The sequence below is a fragment of the Bos indicus genome, chromosome 8 (assembly GCF_029378745.1).
Source record: "Bos indicus isolate NIAB-ARS_2022 breed Sahiwal x Tharparkar chromosome 8, NIAB-ARS_B.indTharparkar_mat_pri_1.0, whole genome shotgun sequence".
Taxonomy (NCBI): domain Eukaryota; kingdom Metazoa; phylum Chordata; class Mammalia; order Artiodactyla; family Bovidae; genus Bos; species Bos indicus.
In genome coordinates this window covers 38092751-38118686 of record NC_091767.1, presented here as the reverse complement: position 1 = coordinate 38118686, position 25936 = coordinate 38092751, and the positions used below count along the sequence as shown (strand labels likewise).

Here is a 25936-nt window from a genome sequence, read left to right as displayed (position 1 = left end):
ATGAGGGATCTTAATTCACTGACCAGGGATGAAAGCCAGGGCCCCTTCAGTGGAAGCTCAGAGTTGTAACCAATGGACTGACAGGGAATTCTTTCTTTTTCTTTTCAATCTTGCTAGATATTTATTAGTTTTTTTTTTTTTAATCTTTTCAAAGACCTACCACCTTTTAGTTTCATTAATTTTCTGTTTTCTTCTGTTTTCAATTTTATCTCTGCTGTTATTATTTCTTCTGATTGCTTTGGCTTTATTTTGTTCTTTTTTCTAGTTCCTTTAATTTTCTTGAGTCTTAGATTGTTGATATGTAAGCTTTCTTCTTTTCTAATATAGGTATTTAATGCTATAAAATTCCCCCTAAACATTACTGTAGCTGAATTTCACCAATTTTGTAATATATTTTCATTTTCATTCAGTTTAAAGTGTTTCCTTCCCAGTTTTATTCAGATTTCATTTTCATTCAAATTAAAATCTTTTCTAATTTGAGATTTCCTTTTTGACCTATGAATTATTTAGAATTATGTTGTTTACATCCATCTGATAGTACTTTCCTCACATCTGAATGTTCTTTAGCAATTTTTTAGAGCAGATTTTTTTTTTTTTTTTGCAAAAAAATTCTCTGTTTCCTTTTATCTGAGCATGTCTTTATTTCATCTCCATTTCTGAAGGATGTTTTTACTGGATATAGAATTTTGAAATTCTGAGTTGACATCTTTTTATTTGGCACTTTAAAATGTTATTCTTCCTTCTGCCTCCACAGTCATTTGAATCTGTTATTCAAATGCATTGTTATTCTCTGGCTGTTTCCAAGATTGTGTTTGTCTTTTACTTTACTTTAGTATTCAGCAATTTGATTGTAATGTATTTTGATTCAAGTTCATTTGTGTTCCTATTTCATGTTTGCTGACCTTCTTAAATCTATAGCTTACTGTTTCTTGCCAAATTTGGTAAATTTTTTGCCATTTTACACACACACACACACACACACACACACACACAATAATGCACTCTTTCCTCTCTTTCTGAAACTCCAGTGAAGTGAATGTTAGCCCTTATGTATTGTTCACAGATGCATGAAGTTCTGTTCATTTTTGGCAGGGGGCGAATCTTTTTTTTTTCTCCGTTGTTCAACTTGGATTGTATCCATTGATCTGTCCTCAAGTTCATGACTCTTCTGTTACATTCTTCTGTAAGGTATTTTTTTGTGTTGTTGTTATATTTTCAGTTCTAAATTAAAAAAAACAAACAAACCCACTTTTGCCTAATTTATTTAAAGAACGATACTATCTTCTAGCATTTTTTTTCTTTTACATTAGTAACTGGGTTGGAAATGCTAATTATTCTTTTCCCCTAGATTTTACAGTCATCTTCACTGCCCAGTTGTGCTGATACTGGCAGTTGTTTGCCAGTCACAGCTGGTTTTAGCCATGAAGTTATGCACATGTACTTAAAACATCAAATGTAGTAAAGAATCTATCTCAGGTTCTCTTTAGTTATTTAAATTTTCAGTTCTTTTGAGATGTCTACTGGGATATGTTTCTTCTCAAAGTTTAAATCTCCCTTCTAAGATGTTTAAATATATGCATCCCATAAGGGCAATTTAAACTTTAGGGGAAAATGTTTCACTTCTTCAGTGAAACATTTTATATTTCAGATTTCATTATATATTCTCAGAAGCCTTTAGCTTCATCCTTTTGATAAATTATAATTCTGTTTTGTTTCTTTTGTTTTTTTAATTTTATTTTTTGTATTCCTTTTTCTCCAGTTCAGTTCTTTTTGTTTGAATATTTGAACTATTGCTCTCTGGGAAATAACTGCTCCCCAAGAGAACCTGATAAAAAGAGCATCTAAAAGTGTCTTCTTAACTTTTTTCTTTTTTTTTCATTGAGCTATAATTGACATATAACATTGTATTAGTTTAAGGTGTAGATTTGATACACTTAAATATTGCAATATGATTACCATTGTAGCATTAGCTAATACCTCCTTAATGCCACATGATATTCATTTCTTTTTTCTGGTGAGAACATGTAAGATCTAGTTCTTAGAAACTTTCAAGTGTATAATACAGTATTGTTAACTATAGTCACAATGCTGTGTATTCAGTTCCCAGAATTTATCCATCTTCTACCTGCACATTTATGCCCTTTGACCAACATCTTACCAATTGCCTCACCGTCTTCCTAATTTCCTCACCATCTTCCTAATTTCCCCACCCTAAAACTTCTCTTTGGGTTTTCTTTATATCTTCTATTTCTTTGCTAAGTTTCTATCTTTCCAATCATTTCAGAGTATTTGCCTTTACTTGGAGCTTTTTATTAATAGCTGGTTTAGATTTTTTATCAGACAATTTCAGCATCTGTGTGATCTCTGTTTTGACATCTGTTCATTCCCATGTAAACTGAGATTTTCATGTCATCGTTTGTGACGTAATTTAAATTGTATCCTAGGTATTGGGAATATAATATTGTGAGACTGATTTAAATCCTATGAAGTATTTTGTCTTTGTTGCTTTAGGAGGCAATTAACCCCATTTGATTTTATAGAATGTCCCTCAGTTTGAGCCTGTGTGATGTTCTCCAATAGTTTATGCAAAGTCTAGGAATAAAAAAAGGAAAACGAAGCTGAAATAGCATCAAACGTTAGATACAGATTTCATGAAAATATATTCTTGTGGAAAACATGGTGCTGACAAAAGATTTCCCAATATGAAAATAACAAAGGATCAAGAAGACTAAACAGTACAGCTGCTAGATAATTAATCCTCTTAAGTACAGCTAATGAAATTAGGTCAACAGAAATGGTTTTTGTCATCGGTGGGGACTCTGGCCTTCTCAGAGGCATCACTGAGGCACTTTATGTAGGCAAAGCCATACCTACCTTGTACACAACTATCACCAGCATCTCTGACATTTCAGAGTATGAAGTAGGTTCAATGAATACCCATTTACTGAGTTACTGAGCTACAAGGATTACACAGAGTTTGCACCTTTAGTCTCATGGTTATTTTATTTTGTTCTTTTGTTTGCTGTTGTTAAATTACAGGAAGTTAGAACAAGGGAAAATACAAAATTTTCTGCCTTCTATATAGAATCTGCAGCTAATCTTTTTTTTTTTTTAATTGTGGGAGTGGAACTAGTAGCTAAAAAACTCAGTGATGTGAAATCCTTTCTAAGTCTGATCATGTAAAAAAAATAATAATGTCACCTCTAAGAGGAGGGGTGGAGTGGGGCAGGGTGAGGAGGTAGGCTGGCTTCTGCAGTCTTATTATGGACAGTCTTTGGAAAAACTTATTTCCAAACCTGGAAGAACCCAGAATCTAGTTCACATGTGACCTCCTTAAAAAAGTAGTAGGAGTTTAAGGTCTGCCAAGCAACAGGTGAATGGAGAACCTTTGGCAAAAGATATGGCAAATATGAAGAGGGGTGTGGGAAAATGGAAGTAAACTAATGTTAGTCTCTTCTGTAACTGTGGTGTTTCTTTAACAAGAATTAGTTCATAAGCCATTGATAAATAGGCCTATGCCAGTATAACAGTTTAATGCCAGTATAACGTGCCAGTATATATGCCAGTATAACAGTATAATGTGGTGTTTATCAATGGCTCATAAGCCATTGATAAATAGGCCTATGCCAGTATAACAGTGGAAATATTGTGGGTTCAAGCAGAATTTTCCTCTGTACGTTAATGTTTGGGAGCAGTTGCAGCAGCAGTTTGGGACCCTTCTGCTGGATCAAATGCGCTAAGGAAGGAAAGGGTGTCACAGGAGGGACTTGTCAAAGGAGCATTCTAAGAACTGACAGTTAAGGAAAATTCAGCCTTTCTTAACGGTATGTTCTCTCATACTGTTCTTAAATGTTTTGGTCCTACGACCCCCTTAATACTCTTGAAAATTGTCTTTGTGGGTCTACCCACTGACATTTATTGATATTATATCAGGTTTTAAAACAAAAATATTGAAATACAATAATATAGTTGCCTTTCCATTAGCCTTCAGAGCAGTGATGAAATCACTCCTAGTTGTCGCCTCAGAAAACTCCATTGTGAATGACAGCAGAAAAGGCCAATAAGATTTCTGTATTATAATGAAAACAATTTTAACCTTGCCAATTCCTGGAACAAACTTTGAGAACCACTGCTCCAAAAACAATCACAGCTTAGAAATAGGGCCTTTATTTTCTGGAAGGATTTAGACAGGCGCCCTAGGGAATTAGACCAAGACCTGTGCTGCTATAGTAAACTAGACAATGACCTGCAGAATTTATAGGGGATGTCCTGGGATGCTGTGCTATTTCCAAAAAGGAACAGAATATACCAAGTAACTAAACACGAATTGCTGAGAAGGATACACTTACTTGAAAGGAAAAAACCAGAAGCTTCTGAAAAGATACTGGAACATCAATAGCCTCACAAGCTAAGGACTCACTTGAAGAGGACAGCCAAGAAAATAGAAGTGAATCTCTCTGATGAAGGGGCTAGATAAAATCAGGAAACATTTAGCAAGTAATCTAAATCCAGTGAACAATATGCTTGTTATGGTGTAAACTAAGACAAAAATATAAAGAAATCTGTACAAAAGTTTTAAATTTATAGAAAAATGCTGAGGAAGAATTTAGTATTCCTTTTAGAGGAGAACTTCCCTGGTGCCTCAGCAGTAAAGAATCTGCCTGCAATGCAAGAGACAGAGGAGATGTGGGTTCAAGGCCTGGGTTGGGGAAATCCCCTGGAGAAGGAAATAGCAACCCACTCCAGTTTTCTTGCCTGGGGAATCCCATGGACAGAGGAGCCTGGTGGGCTATGGTTCCTGGGGTGACAGAGTCAGATATGACTAAGCACAAGCTACTTTTAGAAGAGATAAGATATCTCTTAATGAAGGAAAACTACTTAAAGAGAAAGTTAAGTGTATTCTGTCATGTGACAGGAAGAATAAGTTGAAATAAGCAAAGCAGGAAAAACTGAAAGTACATCAGAGGTCTCCAAAAGAGAGGAAAGGATCTCTTGATCATAAAAGTGACGATGCTAAAGTTTTGAATAATTGCTTTGCACAGATCAATTATGAGCAGATCAGTTCTGAAACTGAAGCCAAAAAAAAAGAAAATAAATGGTATTTTCTGAATTAAATAATGGAGGGGCAGAGGATCACCAAGGTGAGAGAGTGAAAAAAAAATATATACTATCAATTATCTATTGTGGCATAATAAATAACTCCAAAAGTTAGTAGCTTAAAGCAGCAATGATTTAATATTATTTTTAAATGATACTCTGGATGGGTCGACAGTTTATCTGCTGGTTTTACCTGAGTTAACTGGTACAGAAACATTCAGCTGAAAGATGGCTGAACTGAAAGATAGTTGGGCTGGAAGATCAAGGTAGCTTCATTCACATGTCTGACATTTGGTGGTGTCCACTGGGAGCTTAGTTTCTTTCCCATGTGACCGTTATTCTCTAAAAGGTTAGGCTGGCTTCCTTTTTTGATGGTCTCAGGGTAGCAGCATAATAAGGTGAAAGGAGAAGCTGCACTGTCTCTTAAGATCTGGTTTTGGAAGTCACAGAACATTTTTACCACATTCTGCAGATTAAATCAAGTTACAGTAAGAGTCCAGATGCAAAGAGTGGGGAAATAGATAACCTCTTGATGGAAGGAAGAGTAGTCATTGCATAGGCGCATGGGAGAAATCTGTGGTCATATTTTACAACTTATAACAGAGAATGAATATAACAAAGATCCAAGCTTTTTTTTTTTTTTTTTTTTTTTTTTGAGAGTTGAAGCAATTTCTTTAATTTTATTGGAATCCAGGACACAACAAGAAAAACACCCAAAACTTCATGGAACAGAAGACTCCTCCCCAGCTCCCCCAGATCTAGAGTGGGGACAATGTGGGGTGAAGCAGCTGGGGGAGACCTTGAGCCTCAGTCCAGCCCTGTAGGCTCCAGGCCTGTGGGAACAGAGGGTAATGGCGAGGCAGGGCCCAGCCCCCACATCAGGTGAGGCTTCCTCGAAAGACTCATCCCCCTAACCCGCACTCCTGCGCAGGGGCAGGGAGCCCACAGCAGCCAGAGGTCGGGCCATGGACACATTCATGATTGAGAAGCAGCTGGAATGGAAGCAGGAGACACGATTATCTGGGCAGAATCAGTTGCGGGGTGGGGTCGGGGAGGGGGGGGCGGCGGGGGAGGGTAGGAGGTGGGGCTTGGGAGGGCCCCATGGGCCAAACCCTGAGGTCACCGGAGAGGGCCCAAAGCAGCACTACTGAGTGAGGTCCTGAGTGAGTGGGTCAGTGGCTGGGCCCCTTTCTCCCGCTGCCTGCTGCCCCTCCAATACTGCTGCTGCAGGGAGGGCCCCACCTCCAGGGAAATGGGATAAGAAAGCAGCCCACCCCCAGCGGCAGACAGCCAGGGGGCAGAAACCAGGAAGGAGGGCCTGGCCAGGCTTTGACCTGTCTGCCCCAGAGGCCTGTGGGAAGAGGATGGGTCCAGAAGGGTGAGAAAGGGGCTCGACTGGTTCAGATCCAAGACTGTGCCATGCATGCTGAGTCCCGTGTTAGCAGGGGGACTGTGCTGGAGGACAGCAACTCTGGTTAGACAGGAGGCAGCAGCTTCTCGAGAAACTTCTTCACAGCTGCCATCTCCTGAGGACAGGGGCTATGCGTGACACCTGGGTACTTCTTGAACTGGACCCTGGCAGGTGTGACAATGGACCAGAGCTTCTCGGCTGTCAGGGCCCCAAACCGTACAGGAACCATGGGGTCCAGCTCCCCTCGGCACTGAAGGATGGTCAGGTCTTTGGCACTACCATTGGCTGCCTGGGGGGAGGCCCGATGCAGAGGTAGCCAACAGCTCAATGCCACAGTGCCAGCCAGAGGGTGTGAGCAGGTGAGGGCTGTGTAGAGGGACAAAGCTCCACCCTGTGAAAAGCGTCCCAGGACGATCCGATTGGCAGGGATCCCATTCTTCATCTCATGCTCAATCAAGGCCTTGATATTCTCTGTTGCTTTCTTGATGCCAGCCTCATCCTCTGGCGCATCTAAATTCAGCCCCATCAGGCCAAACCAGGAGTGCATGAGGGCAGATGTACTTGAGGTGAGGGAGCCGGATGGTGGAGAGGGCGTCAGCCCAGCTGTGCCGTGTCTCCGAGTCCATTTAAAAAAATAACCTCAGCTGTTCCCTGCTCAGCTCCAGACACAGTGGCAGCGTTGGTGAGCAGGGGCACAGACATGGTGTTACCACATATATACTGCAGGGCTCCACGACTGGGGCCTCCACTCCCTGGGGGTTTCAAGACCTCTAGGGAGATTTTCCTCTTTCTCCAGCACAGACACGTGCTCTTCCCCCGTCGGCTGACCCTGCCGGGACCCAAGCTATTTTAACAGTTTAAGGAGAGAAACCATTTACAACTTTATCTGAGTTATGAGAGATCAGTTATGCATGATTGGAAGAGCACTTAAGGAAGGTGAACAGGATACTTGATCACTGTAGACTGTGCAAAGTCCCTAGGAAATATAAAGCTTCAAGCCAAAAACTGAACTCATTGATCAGACAGAATTTCTTGCTGGAAATATTTGAGCATAAAAGAAAGATTAGGAGCAGTCAGGTTCAGAGGAACAGAAATATTAAAATTTAATATTTTAAATTCAGTGAGTTTGATAAAGTAGAGGGAAACTATAGAATATGAAAATACCTTATAAGGCAGAATTTTGTTCTGCAGAAAAAAAGCCTATGATTTTTTTATCTTTGTGATACTGAAAACGCTATTGCTGGAGAGATGAAGCAAACCACCTTTCTGAGAGAGAACTTAATAGAGGAATGAGTTTTTAAAAGATTGGTAATGCTAGTAGAAGTGACAGAATTCCAGCTGAGGTATTTAAAAATCCTAAAGGATGATGCTGTTAAAGTGCTGCATTCAATACGTGCAGATTTAGAAAACTCATCAGTGGTCACAGGACTGGAACAGTCAGTTTTCATTCCAATCACAAAGAAGAGCAATGCCAAAGAATGTTCAAACTACTGTACAGTTGCACTCATTTCACATCCTCACTAGGTTATGCTCAAAATCCTTTAAGCTCAGCTTTAGCAGTATGTGAACTGAGAACTTCCAGATGTACCAGGTGAATTTAGAAAAGGCAGAGGAACTGGAGATCAAATGGCTAATATGCATTTCTCCAGAAAAACATCTATTTCTGCTTCATTGACTATGTGAAAGCCTTTGATTATGTGGTTCACAGCAAACTGTGGAAGATTCTTACAGAGACGGGAGTACTAGACAACCTTACCTATCTCCTGAGAAACCTGTATGCAGGTCAAGAAGCAACAATTAGAACCGGAGGTGGAACAACTGACTGGTTCCAAATTGGGAAAGGAGTATGACAAGGCTGTATATTGTCACCCTACTTATTTAATGTCTATGCAGAGTTCATCATACGAAATGCCAGATCACAAGCTGGAATCAAGATTGCCAGGAAAAATATCAACAACCTCAGATATGCAGACAATACTGCTCTAATGGCAGAAAGTGAAGAGGGACTAAAGAACCTCTTTATAAGGGTGAAAGAGGAAGAGTGAAAAAACTGGCTTGAAACTCAGCATTCAAAAAGCTAACATCATGGCATCTAGTCCCATCACTTCATGGCAAATAGAAGAGGAAAAGGTGGAAGCAGTGACATTTTATTTTCTTGGGCTCCAGAATCACTGTGGACAGTGACTGCAGTCATGAAATTAAAAGATGCTTGCTCCTGAAGAAAATTTAAAACAGACCTAGACAACATATTGAAAAGCAGAGACATCACTTTGCCAGTGAAGGTCCATATAGTCAAAACTATGGTTTTTCCAGTAGTCATGTACAGATTTGAGAGTTGGAGCATAAAGAAGGCTGAGCACAGAAGAATTGATTCTTCTGAATTATGGGGCTGGAGAAGACTCTTGAGAGTTCCTTAGACTTCAAGGAGATCAAACCAGTCAATCCTAAAGGAAATCAACCCTGAATATTCATTGGAAGAACTGATGCTGAAGCTGAATATCCAACACTTTGGCCACCTGATGTAAAGAGCTGACTCATTGGGAAAGACGGAAGGCCTGGTGCTGGGAAAGATGGAAGGCAAAAGGAGAAAGGGGCTTGAGTTTGAGATGGTTAGATAGCATCACCAACTCAATCGACATGAGTTTGAGCAAGCTCTGGGAGATAGTGGAGGACAGAGAAGCCTGGCGTGCTGCAGCCCACAGAGTGGCAAAGAGCTGGACATGACTTAGTGACTGAACAGCAACAATGCTGTGAAAACCAAGTATTGTTAGAGCAACATTTTGTGGTCTCTTCCAAATTAATATACACAGTTTCATTTCTAAGATGCAGAATCCTTTAATTTCTATTATAATCAGAGACTATAAAAGTAGCAGTAGCATATCTGATGTCTCTCTCAATGAAAGGATCTTTTAAGTTTATACCTGTTAGTGATTCAGGATATCCTGTGAAATTACAAGTACTTTATGATCATTATGGAAGAGGTGTACTTAGACTGGGACCCTGATATGGTGCCAGTTAATATTCCCCTAAATTCCTCCCCTTTCACCACAGTAGATGTCTTTGTTGACTCTGGTACAAATCTCAACCCCTCTCAGGTTCACCCATCACAAGCTTACTACTAGCAGAACTTCTGTCTTCTCCTGGTTGGTTTTGACCACATTTTCCCACCACAGGGACTTCATGGGCCTAAAACTTTTCTTCTACCTTTTATTTGTGGCTCCACCTGAGGCCTAGAAGTATCTTACCTGGCCTCTACCTGAAATATATGGCTTGTTCTATGGTTATTAAACCTATAAATCCTGACCTTTCCCTTTTATCTTTAGTAATATGATTTTGCTAATTACAAATAATGCTTCTCTTAACATGTATTTTGATCTATATATACATGCAGACTTAGGGGAGGAGAAATTTCTGGGTCACAGGGTATGCATATGTTCAACTTTAACAGGCAATGCCAGTTTTCCACAGTGGGAGTGAGCACTTAAAAAATATATAAACAAAAGTATTTCAGTTAAAATTAACTTGCTGAAGATCCCTAAGCATTTTTTTTTTTTTTGGTGGAAAGTAAGTATTAACTTATGATGACACTTAGTTCAAATATGTACATGTATTTTTAAAAAAGCAGAATTTGTTTCTGATTTTGTCAGGGACAATTTCTCCACCAAGTAGAACATTTTGTTTGTATAATTCATACCAGAGTGCCATTTCCTAGGATATTTCAATAAAGCTTGAATGAGTGAATTAATAGTTCTTCTCCACAGATTGATGTAATAAATCAGATGCACTCCAATACATTGGAAATTATATGGTATTTAATGGCTAAATATAAGATAGACTTATTACTCCACATAATTTTTTCTGGGGTTTACAATGTAAAGCAATACACCTTCTTCCATTAAACCTCTGGCTTATACACCAAAGCAGTTGACTGACATGCACATGGTATTGTCATATGCTATCAGAAATGGACCTGCTGTTTTCCTTATTAACCAGAAGTGATGTCAACAAACTTAGGAGAAAAAATATTTTTAAATCATCCCCCTTTATATTTAAAAACAATTAAAAGCACATACCTTGTTTTATTGTGCTTTGTAGATAATGCAGTTTTTACAAACTGAAGGTTTGTGGAAACTCTGCATTGAGCAAGTCTATGGATACCATTTTTCCAATAAAATTTGCTCCCTTTGTGTCTCTGTGTTGCATGTTGGTAATTCTCATAATATTTTGAATTTTTTATTTTTGTATTTGTTATGATGACCTGTGATAAGTGATCTTTGATGTTACTGTTATAATTGTTTTGGGGCACCACAAACCACATCCCCATATAGGATGGCAAACAGTTGATAAATGTTGTGTGTGTTCTGACTACTTCACTGTCCTCCCTTCTCTCTTCCTCTCCTTGGGCCTCCCTACTTCCTGAGACAAAACACTGTTCAAATTAGACCAATTAATAACCCTACAATGGTCTTTAAGTATTCAAGTGAAAGGAAGAACTGTGTGTCTTTTTAAATAAAATATTAGAAAAGACTAAGCTCAATGAGGAAGGCATGTCAAAAGCTAAGATAGGCCAAAAGGTAGGACTCTCAAGCAAAGTAGTTAGCCAAGTTGTGAATGTGAAGAAAAAGTTCTTGAAGGAACTTAAAAGTGCTATGCTAGTGAACACACACATGATAAAGTGAAGCAGCCTTTTTGCTGATATGGAGAAAGTTTGAGTGGTCTGGAAGGAAGATCAAACCAGCCACAATATTCCCTTAAACCAGAGCTTAATCCAGAGCAAGGCCCCAATTCTCTTCAATTCCATGAAAGCTGAGAGAGGTGAGAAAGTTACAGTAGAAAAATTTGAAGCTAGCAGAGGTTGATTCATGAGGTTTAAGGAAAGAAGTCATCTCATAAAAGTACAAAGCAAAGCAGTAAGTGCTGATGTAGAAGCTGCAGCAAGTTACTCAGATGTAGCTAAGATGAAGGTGGTTACACTAAACAAATTTTCAAGGTAGATGAAACAGCCTTACAATGGAAAATGTCATCTAGACTTTTATAGCTAATAAGCAGAAGTCAATGGCTGGCTTCAAAGCTTCAAAGGAGAGAATGACTCCCTTAGTAGGAGCTAATGTGGCTAGTAACTTGAAGTTAAAGCCAATGCTCATTTACCATGTAGAAAATCCTAGGGCCCTTAAGAATTATGCAAAATCTACTCTGCCTGTGCTGTATAAATGGAAAAAGAAAGCCTGGTTGGCAGCCCATCTGTTTACAAGATGGTTGACTAAATGTTTTAAGCCCACTGTGGAGACCTACTGCTCAGAAAACAGATTACTTTCAAAATATTGTTGTTCATGGACAATGTACCTGAGCACCCAAGGGCTCTGATCCAGGGGTACAACGAGATTAGTGTTGTTTTCATGCCTGCTGACATGACATCTGTCCTGTAGCCCATGGATGAAGGAGTCATTTTGACTTTCAAGTCTTATTATTTCAGAAATACATTTCATAAGCTATTGTGGTAATAGTTATCCTATGATGGATCTGGACAAAGTCGACTCATGGAAAGCCTTCTCAAAAAGATCAAGCATTCTAGATGCCATCAAGAACATTTGAGATTCATGGGAAGAGGTCAAACGATCAACATTAAGGGAATTTGGAAGAATTTTATTCCACCCCTCATGGATGACTTTGAGAGGTTTAAGACTTCAGTGGAAGAAGGAACTGCAGGTGTAGTGTTGGGAAATAGTAAAGGAACTAGAATTAGAAGTGGAGCCTGAAGATGTCGGTGAATTGCTGTAACCTCATGATGAAACTTGAATGGATAAGGAGTCACTTCTTACAGATGAACAAAGAAAGTGGATTGTTGAGATGGAATCTACTCTGGAGAAAGGTGCTGTGAAGATTGTTAAAATGACAACAAAGGATTTATATTAGTACATAAACTTAGTTGGTAAAGCAGTGGTAGCATTTGTGAGGATTGACTCTAATTTTGGAAGAAGTTCTACTGCGGGTAAAATGCTATCAAAGAGGCTTGCATGCTACAGAGAAATTATTTGTGAAAGGAAGAATCATTTGATGTGACAAAGTTTATTGTTGTCTTATATAAAGGAATTGCCACAGCCACCCCAACCTTCAGCACTCACCACTCTGATCGGTCAGTAGCCATCAACACTGAGGCAAGACCTTCTACCAGTAAAAAATTTACAACTTACTAAAGGCTCAGATGATGGGTAGCATTTTTTAGCAATAAAGTATTTTTAAATTAGAGTCTGTACATTTTAAAGACATAATGACATTGCATACTTAATAGACTACAGTATAGTGTAAACATAACTTTTATATACACTAGGAAACCAAAAAATTCATTTGACTCACTTTATTGCAGGCTCTGGAACAGTCCCCACATTTTCTCCAAGGTATGCCTGTATATTGTTTGCCTGCAACTAAAAAGGGTTTGAAATATCAGTATATATAGGGCTGAGATATAATATGGTTGAGAAAGCTTAAAAAAATTAAACTAACATAATTATTGTAATGGAGTATTACCTTTCATAGTGAGTTACTGACAACCCTGATAAAACTACCCAAGTAAAGGAAACAAAAAAAGAAAACTCCTTCAGTTACAGAGATTCTTAAGGGTCAATAGAAAAAGTAGCTTGGTCTCCTTTTCATTTGTTTTTCCCTTCATGTTTTCCTCTTTCTAATCAACAAAAAATTTCGTTCAATAGGAAGGGGAAGGTTCAGAAGTTTTACCCTTTGTTTAGCAAGTTAAATCAACCTGGAAAGTCCATTTGTCAAAATGGGTAAGAAAATTGCTATAACAAATACACAAAAATTAGAAAAATATATAAAAATTAACATACTAAATATTTGAAAATCTTTAAATTTTAAATGTCACATATAAAATGCATAAACCAAACCATAAGTGTACAGCTTGATGAATTATACAATTATTATCATCCAGGTTAAAAAACAGAACATAAGCAGCACCCCAGAGGTTCCTTTCCCCTCCCCAATTGTTCCATCCCTTTCTTCTCAAAGGTAACCATTATTTTGACTTCTAACACCATAGAATAGTTTTATCTACTTTTAAATGTTATAGAAACACATTTAAAACTAGATGGATGCTTAAAAGTAGAATACATGCTGGAGTAACACAGCATGTATTCTTCTGGGTCTGGCTTCTTTCACTTACCATTTTATTTGTGAGATTTAGCCATTCTGTTATGGGTAGCAATAATTCATTTATTTTTATTGCTGGATAGTTTTCCATTGTAGAACTGTACTGACATTTACATCTCTACTTAACTGCTAATAGATTTTTGGGTCCCTGCTTGAGCCTCATGGGTAATGCTATAAAACTTTCTGTGTATGTGTTTGATGCATGAAAGTGAAAGTGAAGTCGCTCAGTCGTGTCTGACTCTTTGTGACCCAATGAACTGTAGCCTACCAGGCTCCTCCGTCCATGGGATCCTCCAGGCAAGAATACTGGAGTGGGTTGCCATTTCCTTCTCCAGGGGATCTTCCCAACCCAGGGATCGAACCCAGGTCTCCTGCGTTGCAGGCAGACGCTTTACCCTCTTGAGCCACCAGGGAAGCCTATATTTCTACTGGTGTTTCTGTTCCCCCACACTGTCACCAGTGTTTGTCAGTTTTTATTTTTAGCCATTTCTGTAGATGCATGTTGGTATCTCACTGGCTTTATTGTGTGTTCCATGAGAGGAAGGCCACTTCTGTCCTATTCATAGCTGTATCATTATCCAAAGCCTGTACAAATAACATAAAACAGTACAAACAGCAATAATAACAATAATACATAATAAAAAGGATTGATTGAAACTGACAACTATATATACTGAGTTTGCAACTTCGGTTTAGGTATGTAGTTTTATTTTTATTTGGAAAAATAAATATTTTTTTATTGTGTTATGATTAGATGTCATAAAATAAGTTCCAATGTTTTCCTTGATGTGAGAGAAAACATAAACTACCTCATTTGTTCCCCCAGTCCCCCACCTTATGAAACACACACAGAACTGGAGGCCTAGGGAAAAAAATGACATATCACCCCCAAACTTTAATTTTATTCAAATATTTAAAAGGAAAATTAAATATTTTAAGTGGTAATTTTAGGTGTCTTTTATTAAGACATAATGGTATCCAACCTGATTGAATATTTAGCTCATACAGAGGTTTGACTCACTTCAGTGTCTATCCCCACATCCTTGGTCACCATATTCTTTTTGGCCATTGCGACTCAGACTGAAAAGCTTTGTTAATGATAAGAAATTAGTGAGGTGTTTCAGTTGGGTGGAATCATGATCCAGTTTTTATTTCAGGAGGATAATTTTGACTTGCAGTACAGAAGATGGGTTGCAGGGGTACGGGATGGGTGGAGAATGCATTGGAAGTAGGGAGATCATTAGGAGACTTCTATAATAATCCTCATAAGAGATAAATTGATCTGAGCTTCAGAACACAGGACACAGAGAACAGCTACCAAGATTTCTAATTTTGTTAGGTACTCACTATCATAGTCACTGTAACACTTTAAAAAATCATCTAAACATCTAGTATTGGTTGGTTTGTATTGTACCTATATAAGTAACAGACATGTATGTGATAATGATAAATAGAAACATTAATGAGTATTAGTTATTTAATACTTTATATTTTCAAAGGTCGAATGGACTTAAATATATTTAAAATTAGACTATATTATTTAGTAGTGTATCAATTTATCAATTTGCTGCATTATACATATTTAAAAAATTTACTAGTATTGTCTCTGAGGTGAACAGTAGTTTACATAACATAAGCTTCAAAGAAAATCTATGTTTCCATCATACAAACTCCATCTTATTACAACTGGCATTTTTAATTTCACCCAAATAAATTAACCTACTATATGGCTAAAATTTTAATTTTCATTATAATTTACAATAGAGGTATTTCAGTATAAGAAAGACACAACATTGTCTTCTGTGACATGAATCTAGTTGATTTTCTAGTAGGCTGAATTCAGTTTCCAAAACTAAAGCGCTTAATATTAATAGATTCAATGCTTTTCAGCTTTTGAAGTATTTTGACATTGTACATCACCTTCTTTAATGTTCAAAAATTCTCAAAATTAGCAAAGCTGGTATGTCACCCTCATTTTTCAGATTAAAAAAAAGCAGTCTTGATTTACTGTGTTCAACAAATGTTATTTGTGGAATATTACCTGTCTTCAAATTGTGAACGGACTGGAATTCAGGTTTCCAGACTTTTAATTTGGTGTACTAGGTTCCTAGTCCAATGCAGTATATGGCTTCCAAGGACCCCGGTGTTTAGTAGCTGTTTCCTAATCTCAGTTCAGTTTTCATATCTGTAACAAGGAGATAATACCTATTCACTGCAGGATTATAAAGATTAATTTTGTTAATATATGTGAAGCTCTTTAAACAAATATCAAGTTCACAGTAAGCCCTAAATGACTGTTATTGTTTTAGCATATACAATTGACTTGTAAGGAAGGTTGTGGTCCTCATAGTATACACAGTTGGAGAAATCCCAGTTGAGTTTACATGTTAGGGAAGTTCAGACGTGTACCTATGTGGGTAATGGAGCCTAAACCTTGTTTCAAATTTAATGACTAAAGAAACGTGGTGACCCAATAATCCCATTAGCTTTACTTAATCACCCATATTTCACCTGCCTTTGCAGTGCTCCTTCCGGTGAGAAAAAAACTTCCAGGGTGCGGTAAATGCACCTGTTCAGATATTTTAAAAAGCAAAAATCAGTGGATTGCAGTAGAAAACACAGCATATAAGACAGCACAAGTGTGCTCAGAAGTGTAAGGTTCCGCCCAATCTTAGCCGGACGTTAGGAGAAACGCCACAGGGGACCCAGCTGGAGTCTCTACAGGAAGTTAAAAAAAAAAAAAAATTGTTCAGCTTTGCAAAACACCTGGTACTCAGCCATCTGTCTTTGGTAGTGCAAACGCTTAATTAAGGTCTGTGTGGTTCTTTCGCACATCTTGTAAGGCAGAGGTACAGCTCAGGAGTAACAAGTTGTATGTAGCAAGCTAGTTTAACTACTTTCTGAGGGGTCCGGAGGCACTTGAACTTCCTGTTACAATTCAGGCCATACTGCTGTCATCCTATGTTTCTGAGTGACCTCCATTCCTAATTCCTATTGGGGTCACCTCGGGACTCTTCAACTCAAGAGCACACCTGCGCCGGGTGGGACTTGTTCCGCGTAGGTGACTGAATTACGGGACAGTTTGACTCCTCTCGGCTAATAACAAGCTTCTTGCTTGAGTTGCTTGTTAAGGGGTTGGCAGGCAGACACCTTTAGCCTACTTGGGACCTCCCATGTCGGTCTAGAGGCTCAGAAGTCTCAGCCATAAAACCCTGTCATTGCTGCCCAGCAGCAAGCCGAAACATCCTAGCCAGGCTCCTCTGGGCATTGCGAGGCCCCACCCATGGCAACGCCACTCTGACGTCTGCGCGCCGGGGACCGCCATAGGCCCGCGGCGGAGCCCTGGGCGACGTGTGGCGCGTGGACTTCATCAGGTCCAACCCTGCAGGAACCCGGTACGCGCTCCCAGGCAAGGTTTTGTGCACCTGTCTCTTCCTTCTGCTCAAGTATCTTCCCCTTCTGGGCAAAAGAGGACATGTTCCTTTCCCGAAAACACGAAGCGCGGCGGCGAGCGAACCTAGCCTAAGAACTGTGCGAAAGATTAAGCCGAAGCAAGAAGGTGCTTGGCACCTTTAAGCTGTTTGGAAGTTCACGTGACCCACCAAGTGCCGGGCCCCAGCGGTCACGTGACGACGCGCGCGCCCTCGCGCAGGGAGAGCCGGCTGGCCCCGTGCGCGCGCCTTCGCCGCTGCCTCCCAGCCCTGGACGGGAGGGTGAGGAGCGGCGGAGTGATCGGGCGACTGGGGTCGGGTGCGCGTGCGCAGCGAACAGCTGTCACCCAGTGCGGAACAAGTCTTCCAAATTTCCCAAATCTCCCTGGGCCGGAGGCCACCGTTTTCCTTCTCATCTTCCTCCTCGGGGTCGTGTCCTCGCCCCCGCCCGCGCGCCAGGTAACCGCTTTTCCGGAGTCCGGGGGATGGGGCCGGTGGGGGGAGGGGCCCGGGCGGTCTTCCCGGTACTGTCCCGCTCCGCGCGGGGCAGCAGGGGGTGCCGGCGTCTGGCAGAGCGGAGACGCCGGGCCGGAGACGCTCGGTCCGCGGACGCCGTGGCTGTCACGCTGGCGAGAGAGTGGCCAGCCATGGTCGCAGGGCTGGGAAGCGGGAGCCAGTGACAGCCTGCTCCGGCCCTCGCGGGGGTTCGGTCCCCGGGCTAGCCGTTCTCCCGGGGACCGGAGTCGGGGTCGCGCTCGGTGGAGCAGAGGAGCGCGCGGTGGTTCGGGAATGCCGACTCCTTACCTTTCCCCTTCCAGCCCGGTCTGCGGCGGACTCCGGGGAGGCCGGGCCTGGCGCGCCCCTCGGGGCCATTTCTTCCCTGGGACTGTCTCGACCCGCGACGTGAGGGTGAAGGCTCCTCTCCAGACCACCCCACCGTAGGCAGCTTACCCCTCTCCTGGGTTCGTCCTTAGCCCCTGTGGCTGTCCTTTTGGTTTTTCCGGTGTGGGGCCATTTCCTCCTGCAGTGCTTCTTGCCGTGATGCGGTGTAGACAGTGGGTGCTTAATAAATATAAGTCGGATCGGGTCGCGTGGAATGCTAGGCATGGCACGTGGCGAGGGGTGGGAATGTGAAGAAAGGAGCCAGGTAGGCTGGGGCTCCCGGCTCGAGCTTGGGGTTTTCCTCTGGGCTAAGCCAATGAAACCAGCAGGGCTCGATTCCGATGCTTTCCGGGTGAACTCGGAGCCAGTCTTCCCTTGAGCTGCAACCACGCACGTCTGCACGGTCTGGCTTGGTTGTGGGCGATGCCTGGGAGGTTTTTTGTCTGGTTCCTCCCCCCTAGAGAAGAGGGGACAAACTTTTTTTTTTTTAAAGCAGTTGGCAAATTACCCTGCGGGATGATTTATCAACCGCTGCTTCGTAAGTATAGGTTAAAAGTTGCAATCGTTCCACCCTTACCCTCGTGGAAGTTTCTTGGTAGGGTCGGTTCACCTACGTTCAGACCAAACTTTGCTCCATTTCACCCACTTGAATTTGCAGTATTTTTTTTTTTTTTTAAAATCTCAGGAAACTCAGCTTCGCTGTTTCTTTGACAACAGTTACCAATATTCTACTTTCAAAATGTCGTGGTTGAAAATAAGTGTCTTTAAATCTTAAAGATCCATTTTTACTTCGTAGCACTCAGTTCTTTTTGATCTTTAGTCACGTTTTCCCACCTTTCTAGTCCTTTCCCAAACCCCCAGGCTTTGTTTTGGAATGTATTTCATGGTAATTCGGGTTTTTAAGGCCCTCTTTCTTCCAATTTAAGGTGCTGTGAAAAGTTTGCACATTAGAGCACCCTCACGAACTTGACAGTACAATTTAAATAGTAGAGTTGTTTCATTTTATTAGCAGACTATAATCTGTTGCTTTTGTAAAGTTAAAAACGTATTTTAAACATTGCACGTGCACAGATACAACAGGTACAGTCCATTGCTGTCAGTCACATTCCGTGAGAATGCAGATTTCAAGAGACTGGGAACAGGTACTTAATTTCTTAGACTTTTCAATTTAAGGACGAAAATCTGTTATATTGAGTTCTCTTCTGGACATCTTAATCACCCAGGAGTAAGTTAAGTGTTCCTGGGGCACAGTCTGAATTCTTTGCATTTCTCATTGTTTTCTAATTGCTTGTTGACTGACTTTTCTATTGTAGTAGAAAGGTATAGTCTGAGCACAGGTTTTGTGTGTGATTGAATGTATTTTCTTTGTTTTGTTTCCAGCAGTTTGCCATAGTGCCCCAGGTGCTCCAGATACCCTCTTTCTTAATAAAAGCTTTATTGAGATATAATTCACATACTGTGAAATCCACCTATTTAAAAATGGATTTTTCCCCATGGTTTTAGTATATGCGTCGAATTGAGCAACCATTAGCACAGTCCATTTTAGACCTTTTTTTTTTTAATCACCTCAGAATTCGTTTCCAATTAGTTATTGTCCATTTCTTCCAAATCCAGTCTCCACCCCAGCCCCTAGGCAGTGACTTGTCTGTTTTGTGTCTTAATGACTTGCCTATTCTGGACTTTACATATAAATGTTAGCATATAATACTTGGTCTTTTGTGGCTAGAATTTTTTCACTTAGCCTAATATTTTCAAAGTTCATCCATGTTATAGCATGTTTCAATAGTTTATTCATTTTTATGGCTAATATTCCATTGTATGGATATGTCACATTTTGTCTGTTCATTGGTTTATGGACATTTGGGTTGTTTCTACATTTTGTCTGTTATAAATAATGCTGTGAACATCCACGAACTGGTTTTTGTATGGATGCATTTTTTAAAAATTTTGTTATTTTACTTGGAATTGCTGGACTAAACATTTTCTCTTGAATGAGTGAATGAGCAAGTAGGGATAGGAGTATTGAGAGATGCTTCCTCCAAGGCTTTGAGGGTCCTGTTTTGGCTCTTTCCTGTTCTACCAAGCAAAGACCACTTCTTAGAGGCAGAATTCTCTGTGTGTGGCATTGTCCTGAGTTTAGTGCTATGTTTTTCTTGTGTGGATGTCATCAAGATCGTCCCTTTCTGTTAGCCCAGTGTTTTTTGTGTATGTAATAGTCATAATGATTATTTCCTTGATACTGATGTATTTATTGTATGTTTATTAGAGATATAAAATATGTATATTCCATGCTCTTTAAACTCAGTGTCTGATGCAGTGCTTTCAATCTTTTAAAGTTTGTATTTTCTCTTTTTGGTAATATGAATACTTAATGCTTCTCTCCCTGCCTTCATTTCTTTTCTTTTCTATAGACCCAAGCCTTTTTTATTTCTATATGAGTTTCCTGGGAGCTGTGACATAGTTAAAGTCACTGTATTTTCCTTATTTTTACCAATCCAGAAGGTTTTATGGAGCCTAAAGGATACATTTAAAATATTGGATTATTATCTTTTTCTCCTTGCAGCTTCACCCACCTCTCCACTCCCCAAGATAACCCTTTATACCGTTTGGGAGAGGATGCTGGTCCTTTTAAGTCCACACTTGCAGGGCCTAATCCTTTCCCTACCTGAGTAATTGGGACAGTTACTTTGAGAAGTCTGTCTACTTTGCTTCTCTTTCAGTGGCCTCACATGTTCTTTCCCCAAGGATCAAGTTCTCTCAGCCCTAACCAGGCTTTGCCCAGCCAGTCTCCTCCCTCTCCACAGTTCCTTGGCTGGTTGGGGCTCGTGTTCCCTCTGCTTCCACTACTACTGTAACAGCCTGTGTTCTTTGTCTTCTTAATTACAACTTATCCTTCAGATAGCTCAGCTCAGTTATCCCTTTAAATTAGTCTTTTTTCAATCCCATACCAGTCATAGTCGTGTTCTGTAATCTCATTTATAGACTTAAACAGTTACACCATCAGTTGTGTATCACTCTTTACTTTCTGTCCCCATGTATGTACAGAAAAAGTTGCACGTGAAATATTGAAAGTGGTTACTTCCAGGCAATGGGAATATGGTTAATTTGTCTTCTTTGTGTATATGTGCATCTTTGGATTTTTCTCCTGTGTATCACTAGGACCTTTATGAATAGAAAAAACCAAATCCATATTTTTAAGAAAATCTGTTCTCTAATAAACCATGTTTATTATTAGACTTTAGAGGAAAAAGAAAAATCATCAGTAATTGCCATTTTAACTTTTTTTTTGATAACCTCGATGAGATTTTACTATAGCTTTTCAACATAGAGCTTTTATTACATTTTGATTCTTTCTATATTTAGGGACATTTAGGGATTGGTGAGGTTGCCTAGGGATGATCTTCCCTAGAAGATTGAAATTAAACTGATTCTTATGAATAGAATCTAGCATCTGTTTGAATAGGAGAGCTAAGTTTGTGTTAAAATAACTCATTTCCCCTTTTTCCCCTGAGAAATGCCCTTAATTATACATTTGTATGTTCCATAGTAGTTTTTCCTTGAAGAATTGCTTATTATTTGTGCCATTTGCCTTATTTTTGCTGGATGGTTTATTTTGCCTAGGAGTGGGTACTTGTCTTCAATAGATAACCTGTATTATGTGCCATGCACTGTGTTAGATAATGGGCATATTGTAAACACAGTAGAAAAATGATTCCTTACTAATTCATTTGGGCTCCAAAATCACTGCAGATGGTGACTGCAGCCATGAAATTAAAAGACGTTTACTCCTTGGAAGAAAAGTTATGAGCGACCTAGATAGCATATTGAAAAGCAGAGACATTACTTTGCCAACAAAGGTCCGTCTAGTCAAGGCTATGGTTTTTCCAGTGGTCATGTACGGATGTGAGAGTTGGACTGTGAAGAAAGCTGAGCACCGAAGAATTGATGCTTTTGAACTGTGGTGTTGGAGAAGACTCTTGAGAGTCCCTTGGACTGCAAGGAGATCCAACCAGTCCATTTTGAAGGAGGTCAGCCCTGGGTGTTCTTTGGAAGGAATGATGCTAAAGCTGAAACTCCAGTACTTTGGTCACCTCATGCAAAGAGTTGGCTCATTGGAAAAGACTCTGCTGCTGGGAGGGATTGGGGGCAGGAGGAGAAGGGGACGACCGAGGATGAGATGGCTGGATGGCATCACTGACTGGATGGACGTGAGTCTGAGTGAACTCCGGGAGATGGTGATGGACAGGGAGGCCTGGCGTGCTGCGATTCATGGGGTTGCAAAGAGTTGGACACGACTGAGTGACTGAACTGACTAATTCATGAAAGAGGATTATTTTGGATGTGACTCTTTAAAAGTTACGTTGTTGCTCTATGTTTTCAGATATACAGTGGCTTCAACTCCTGTGGTTTTTATGAATTGGTCTTCCATATAAACTTTAAAACATTTTAAATTTAATTTTTGCTTTATATTGGATGAACTTGGGCAAACACTGGGAGATAGTGAGGGACAAGGAGGCCTGGCGTGCTTGGAGTCCATGGGGTCACAAAGAGTTGGACACGACTTACTGATTGACAACAACAATAAATATTTGATTTACAATGTTGTGCTAGTTTCAGGTGTATAGCAAAGTGATTCAGTTACATATATTTATTCTTTTTCAGATTATTTTCACATGTAGGTTATTACAGACTGTTGAGTAGAGTTCTGTGTGCTATACAGTCATATTCGTATGTGCTCCATTGTGTCCGACTCTTTGCAACTCTGTGTACTGTAGCCCGCCAGGCCCCTCTGTCCATTGAATTCTCCAGTCAAGAATACTGGAGTGGGTTGCATTTCCTACTCGAGTGGAACTTCCTGACCCAGGGATGGAACCCATGTCTCTTATGTCTTCTGCATCGGTAGGCAGATTGTTTACCACTGTGCCACCCGGGAGGCCCTTAAGTCCTTGTTGATTAGATAGTTGATGTATAATAGTGCATGTATGTTAATCCGAACCTCTTAGTTTCTGCGTCCCCGCCCCCGCTCCACTTTTCACCTTTATAAGTTTGTTTTCTAAGGCTATGAGTCTATTTCTGTGAGTCTTTAAAGTAAAATATATTCTAGATTCTTCTAGTTTGTATTATAAGTTACTGTGGGAAAATAAGGAGCAGAATAATGTATCCTCAAATCCCTTTTGTTGATGACTTTATTTTTGTATATTTCTGTCCAGTTTTAGTTGTTAATTTGGCATCTCTACTTGTTAACAACAGGCCAAACTGTGATCAGTGATCTTTTCTCTCAGCTCTGCTCCTCTGAGTTTTTCATCCTTCTCACCACATTTTAGCAGTTAACTTGGGAAACCTGAGAGTTATCCCAGACACCTCATGGCTTACTCCTTGCTTTTTTTTTTTTCCTCAGTCCTTGCTTTTGTACCATCACCAAACCTTGTCACTTCTGCTTAGATCTTCTAGGGTCTATCTGGTACCATTTCTGTATTCACTCCAGCTCCCTTGATATCTCTTCTCTACTCAGTAATCTTTTAAAATGCAAACTGTATCATTCTAATGACCCTCAGGACATTTAAAATTCCTGCATTATCTCTTCCTACTCCAAGCTCCTCCCTAAGCCTTATTTAGATGGTTCTGCCTTTCAACCCACTAGCTTTTCATTTCCCCATTCTATACAGACCTTTGCTGGAAGTGCCATTTTGTTATTTTAAAGGTTTAATTAATTAAGCAGTTTGGCTCTGGTGAGTGTGTGTTGCTGCATGTGGGCTTCCTCTGGTTGCTGAGGGTGGGGGCTTCTGTTCGTTGTGGTTGTGTGGGCTTCTCGTTGGGGGGGCTTCTCGTAGGCGCGCGGGTTTCAGTAATCGCGGTGCAGTCTTAGTTGCCCTGCAGCATGGGGGAATCTTTCCAGACTAGGATTGAACTGATGTCTCATGCATTGCAAGGCAGATTCTTATCTGCTGCACCACCAGGGAAGTCCCTGATTGTGCCATTTTCTGCCAGGCAGATTTTTCCTTCCCGCTTCCTTTCCGAGTACATCTTTCTGGTCTGCTTGAGTGCAGTTTCTTAGACAATCCTGACCAGTCACCCTACCTCTTCCTCAATCTAAATCAGCTTCCCTAATGACAAGCAATCTTAATTTACTTAAGTTTTTCCTTCCATAACATTTAGCAGTATATAATTTTATATTTATGCAATTATTTGATAATTTGTTTATAAACTGAAAGAATTCTACAAGGGCAGGGACCAGGTATTTTTATTTCACTTATATCACACCAGCGCTTTGTTGTCTCACAGGCATTATAGTACAGGTGCTCAGTAAACCTTTGTTATACAAATTAATGGTATTTACATACATGACAAAATTCAGGAAATTAAAATCAGGCACACGGTAGGAAATATGTTTTACGCATCCTGACCCCCTCCCCACGTGTAAAACTGAAACAGGAATTCCACAGAACAGTACTTTGCCACCTGTACTGTACTCTGATATTTTCTGTTGTTCTGTTTCACATGTTATAAAAAGACTGATAGATACCATCTACTAGCTCAGGTAGGCCTGCTGACTGCAGTTTGAATAGCAGAAATTTAAGGCAATCCTAGGGAAATGCTTCATTTCCATTAGCCCCTCCCCACCTTTTAAACACAATTAAGTATTTTCTCCGTCTTGTCTGATGAAGTATAGCTTTAAATACGACCTCCCAACCCCCTCCGCACATTTAAAATTAGCTATTGCTGAAAGCTAGTTTTTCTTAGACGTTCTGGCCTCCCTCATTCTCAGAGGAGGGTTGCTTAAGGTCAGATTGAGAACAATCTACACCTGACTTATTTAGGTCTTCTCTTCCGAGTTTTTTCTGGGCCACTAATAGCCAGCACTCTTTCACCCTGCTTCCCTGAGCTCATTAGAGGTGTGTTTTAAGGCTGGCCGCTCATCAATTTTGTTTTCTGAATTTCTCACAAACCAACAAAAAAAGATTACAGAAACGAAAACACAGGGATCAAGGCAAACCAGTAAGTATTTGTGAACGTATGAATTAAGGAGCCTGGCTGGGCACCCGTGTCGCATTCAGCTTATCACTCCTGCTGATTCCTAGGGCTGTGATTCTCGTTTGCTCACTTTTCAAAACCGTGTGGAAAAGGCTTGGTGCTGTTTAGCCCCACCATGAAATGTTGATCTCCACTCTCTTTTGCCAACTACATATTGGAAATAACCTAAGTGCCAAGCACAGGGATATTTTAACTGAACTCTATGCTGTGACAGAACTTTTGGGGGATTTCATATTCCTGTTCTCATTTTCAGCATTGCAGGTTCAGGAATCTGAACTTTTCCCAGTGATCCAGAGTATGTCAGGCATTGGAGGACTAAAGTCCTCAGTGTCACTCCCTTATCAAACTCACAAGAACCAGAACTCAAACCCAAGGCATACATGTTCTTTGTTCTTCAGGGCTCTTTCTGGAAAGTCTGGCCTGTGGGAAACACATTATTTGATGACAGGCAGGTCCTGAAGGTGGATGTTGCAAGGAGGCATCATCTGGATGGGGTATTTTCTACCTGCTGGGCTTCTCTTGACCCTTAGAAGTACTCACTTCTGAACATTCTTCCTGCAGATCCATTTTTCCTGTTGAAGGATGTTAAAGAAGAAAGCAAATTCCTTCACTTTGGCTCTCTTTTTATCTCCATCTTTTAACTCCTTTTTTCCACTAGACATTTAACTTCTAGTCCTGAGGACATCCCTTTGTTTCTCTGATTGGACGTCAGTCTCATTGCTTTGATTCTGTTTAGGGAGTCCATCAGGTACTCAGCAAGGTCACAAGCATCCCTTTGACTGGTACTGTTGAGGCTTATTTTTTTTCCCCTGCTGGTAGCATATCTCATTCATTTTGCTTTTATTTAATTTTCAAAAGGAAGCCTTATCTAAAATTTGGTCACTTTACTGAGAACTGTCAGCCTACAACATTCAGGCAGCTC

At 40.3% G+C, this 25936-nt stretch overlaps 1 protein-coding gene and 1 pseudogene across 6 annotated transcripts in view; one reads left to right on the top strand and one right to left on the bottom strand.

The window, feature by feature from the left end:
* Positions 1-226: 226 nt before the first annotated feature.
* On the bottom strand, positions 227-17196 carry LOC139184433 (acyl-protein thioesterase 2 pseudogene; annotated as a pseudogene).
* A 189-nt stretch (positions 17197-17385) lies between these two features.
* Positions 17386-25936, top strand: part of KDM4C (lysine demethylase 4C) — a 418681-nt gene continuing 410130 nt past the window's right edge. For 4 of the 6 annotated variants that reach the window (XM_070794206.1, XM_070794205.1, XM_070794207.1 and 1 more), the window contains exon 1: positions 17386-17559. The gene's annotated coding sequence lies outside the window, so the exon portion shown is untranslated. Of the gene's footprint in view, positions 17560-17922; positions 18063-25936 lie in introns of those variants that run through there. The other 2 variants (XM_070794204.1, XM_070794203.1) reach the window with 2 other exon arrangements.